This window comes from Petaurus breviceps, unplaced genomic scaffold, assembly GCF_028583685.1.
Source record: "Petaurus breviceps papuanus isolate PSGF00001 unplaced genomic scaffold, PetGlider_PUasm1.0 90604, whole genome shotgun sequence".
In the NCBI taxonomy this organism is placed as follows: Eukaryota; Metazoa; Chordata; class Mammalia; order Diprotodontia; family Petauridae; genus Petaurus; species Petaurus breviceps.
In genome coordinates this window covers 3,923,443-3,927,833 of record NW_027187285.1, presented here as the reverse complement: position 1 = coordinate 3,927,833, position 4,391 = coordinate 3,923,443, and positions in this window count along the sequence as shown.

Genomic DNA, 4,391 nt, shown 5'->3' with positions numbered 1-4,391 from the left:
CTCTCTGTCTCTCTCTCTCTCTCTCTCTCTCTCTCTCTCTCTCTCTCTGTCTCTCTGTCTCTCTCTCTCCCCCTCTCTCTCCATTCCTCTTTCACAGCCTGAATTTCTATCTGCCACTTTTACTAATAACGATGGCATCAATTATTTCTATAACTGTGCCATCACTTTAAATCTCTTCTCCAAGATATATAACCTCAGTTCCTTTCAATGATACTCATATAGTATGGTTTCCAGTACTTTAACCATCCTGGATGTCCTTTAAGATGAGCTCCAGTTTGTCAATGTCCTTCCTAAAATATGGTGTCCCAAACTAAATCAAACTGAATGAAACACACCAGATGTAATCTGACCAAGGCAACATTCAGCAAGGCTATCATTTTTCTCATCATGGACACTATGACTCTCTCAATGGAGCCTAAGATCATATCAAGGAAATGTATGATTAGAAAATAGGGTGGACTGATCTTGGGGTAAGAGCAAAGGATAACTCCTCAGGTCTAGCTTAACAACCTGTATGTCAATCAATATATTTATCTGAAACTAGCTCTGCAGGTGGACATTGAATTGGGCCCAGGACTAATCAAGAGGAATAGAGTAAGCTGGATTACATTCTCAACATTGCCTGGTGCTTTTATTGATCCCAAGATATGCTCTGGCACAAAAACCTGGAAAAATATTTAAGAAAAAAATTATCCTGGCAATTCTATGTTTGCAAATATTGAAAGATCACATTTCTGAAGCATCAAAGTTGCAGATGATCTGAAGGGCAAGGAAAGACACATGATGGAGGCATGTAGGCCAAAATATATTTCCAGTGATGATCCTCATACAAAAAGTAGCTTCAGAGATATCACTGAAAGTGGAAGTCACAAAAGAGCAGATTTCAACTCAATATAAGGGAAAAACTTCTTAACAATTAGAGATATCCAAAAGTGTGACGGGATGCTTTTGTAAGGTAGTGTGCTCCCCATTACTGTTAGGTCTCCAAGTGGAAACTGATCGACCACTTTTCGGCAAAATTGTGACTGTTTAGGTGTGCATTGCTCTAAATGACCTCTGAGGCCCCTCTCAGCTGTGACAGTCTGAGATTCCAGGTCTAATGTTCTGTGATTCTCCATGAGCACTTAATAGGAAAGAATGTCAAAATAACTCTAGGATCTGAAACCTTGGTGGGTGATCTTGGGTTCTTAAGAGTTAGGTCAGTGAATATAGGTTCTGATAGACTAAACCAAATCAGAATGGGCCAAGTGATACCATGTTTCCCCGATAATAAGACCTATCGCAAAAAAAGCCCTCCCCTTACTGTGTAAGATTCCTCTAAAATAAGCCCTCCCCCAAAAATAAGCCCTATTGAGATTGCTACTGTAGTGAAGGTGATCCCCTGCGCTACATGCTACATTACGGTACCCTCTGTATGCACCGTTCCCCCCTCCCCCCCTGTGAAACGCATGCCGCGCTCTGAGCTGCATCCAATCAGAGCTGCAGCAGTGAGTGCGTCATCCTGTTCTTTATTGAATTCATTATTGAATAAAGGTACATTTTTTTGTTCACATTTACCTGTTTATTAAAATTGCTGTCAATGTTCATTAAAATAAACCCTCCCCTGGAAATAAGCCCTCTGGTGTTTTTCTGTCCAAAAAAAATAGTAAGACAGTGTCTTATTGTCGGGGAAACATGGTAAGTGGTAGCTATGTCTGTTATTCAAGGACATAGGTTGGTTAAATCAGGAAACACTCCTTTCTAGGATAGCCTCAGGGTAGTGAAGTTCTAGTCACTTCAACTTCTCCAAGACCTTCTACCAATTAGGCAGTTAGTGGTACTGAACTAGAACACTGAACCTGGAATGAGGAAGACTTGAGTTCAAATCCTGCCTCGACCGCTTACTAGCTGCATGACCCCAAATAAGTCAATTAACCTCTCTCTGCCTGTTTCTTTATCTATCAAATAAGAATAATAATCATACCTATCTCACAGGGTTTTCATGAAGATCAAATGAGAGATTGAAAGACTTTGCAACATTGAAGAATTATGTCAATGTTAGATATGACTATCTCCCAAGTAAGAGGGGGTAAAGGTGCAAAAGTAGAGGACATTCCATCTTGACAATTATGCATCTTTGAGATATTAAAGAAATAGCAAAAGAAGTTAGGCCTAAATTTATTTGAACAGTGGTATGCATATGGAAAGGGCATCTTCAGTGTCAGTGTGTCAAACTATAACCATATCTCAGGAAGCATATTTCCCTCCCCCTCTCCATCTGTGTGGGAAGCAAATGAAAATACAATTCCTAGACTCAGTCTAAGGAGCTTTTTTCAGGTGCTTTTCCAAATAATTTAGAAATAATCGAGAATTTTGGGATCTATTTTTTTTTAAAGATATATACACCAAAGGTTTTCTTATCAGTACCGAAAACAGAAGCCAAAATAGTCTATCTCCCATCATTAAAAGCTAGGCAGCTGAGGATTGTTAATACTTTTTAGGAAGGTTAACAAGGTTTGTCAGCCTCAGGCAGAATTCACATGCTTGGATATGGGGTGTACCAGGGGTAATTCCTAATTTGTGCTTGCACCTGGTCATAGGGACTACTACATCACCATCTCACCCAAAATTAAAACAAATAGAAATGAGTCATTATATTACTAGACCTCCTTTGGAAAACTGGCACGATGTTAAAAACAGAGCTTTTGATTCATTAGTCAGGAAATCATCTTCCTGAATCATTTCTTCCCCATCAGGATGACTTGTGGAGGTGTCATATGATGTATAGGACATCGAATGTGGTATCGAAAATCTTGGGTTGGAACTTGGCCCTGCCTCTTAAAAATTGTGTGACCTTGGGCCAATAGCTTAACTTCTATGAGTATCAGTTTCTTCACCCATAAAATGACAAGGTTGGATTAATCGATGTTAAAAAGACCTTTAAAGCAATGTCTTCAGACTGAAAACACAGGGAACTAATATAGATAATTCAAAATATCCAATAATGTTAAATCTATTGATCAGTTTGAATGCAAGCTTCTTAAAAGAAAATTTTCACTTTTATGCTTTAAATAATACTTAATTATCAAGCATTTATTATTTTCTCTCTCTCCCTTCCTCTGTATCCCCAGAACTTAGGAAAAGAAAGGGAAAAAAAAAAACAAAAAGGAAGGTGAGAGGGAGAAACAAAGAAAGAAAGAAAGAAAGAAAGAAAGAAAGAAAGAAAGAAAGAAAGAAAGAAAGAAAGAAAGAAAAAGATTTATCAAAATTTTTGCATTGATATTCATTTCTAGTCTCTCTTTTGAACTCCAGTTCCATGCTACCACCTGCTTTTTTAATATCTTGAACTGGATGTTTTGTAAGCATCTCAAATTCAACATGTCCCAGACAGAACTCATTGTCTTTCTCCCCAACCGTCCTGCTTTCTATTCCTGTTAGGGGCAGCACCACCTTGCTAGGCACACAGGTTCACAATCATGCTGTAATCCTCAAGTCCACCTTTTCATTAACCTCATATATCGAATCTCTTCTCAAGTCTTGATGTTTCTAACTTCATGATATTTCTCATATATTCTCTGCATATTCATTTTTCATACACATCTCTCAAATGCATCCCCTTCTCTATACTCACACAACTGTCATACTCATCCCTTCACACCTGGACTAGCTTTCTGGTTGATCTCTCTGCCTCAAGTTTATCCACATAGCTACCAAAGTGATTTTCTTACACTATAGGTCTGTTCATGTTACATCCTATCCACTAAACCACAGTGGCCCCCTACCACCTCTAGGATGAGAAAAAAAAATACTGGTTTGCATTTAAAGTTCTTCACAAGATGACGTCTGCCTACCTTTCCAGTCTTCTTACTCTATGCCTTCCCACACATTCTATAATCTAGCTAGCCTGACCTTCCTACTGATCCTCAAACTTAGCCCTCCATGCCTTTTTGTTGGTGGTATCTTATGCCTGGAATGCTCTTTCTCCTCTGCTCTGCCTCTTAGTTTCACTGGCTTCCTTTAAGATTCAACTAAGCTCCCAGATTCTATATACAAGTCAAGACATCAACATCATGTCACTGGTCCTCTTCCAGAATGAAGGACCAACAGCAGCAACAATAAGAGGCCTCTTAGTTCCTCCCCAGCTGCTGGTGCCTTCCCCTCTGACTTTACCTTCCATCTATTCTCTCTCTCTGTCTCTCTCTCTCTGTCTCTCTCTGTCTCTCTCTGTCTCTGTCTGTCTCTGTCTGTCTCTGTCTCTCTCTCTGTCTCTCTGTCTCTCTCTCTCTCTCTCTCTCTCTCTCTCTCTGTCTCTCTCTCTCTGTCTCTCTCTCTGTCTCTCTCTCTGTCTCTCTCTCTGTCTCTCTGTCTCTCTCTCTCTGTCTCTCTCTCTGTCTCTCTCTGTCTCTCTGTCT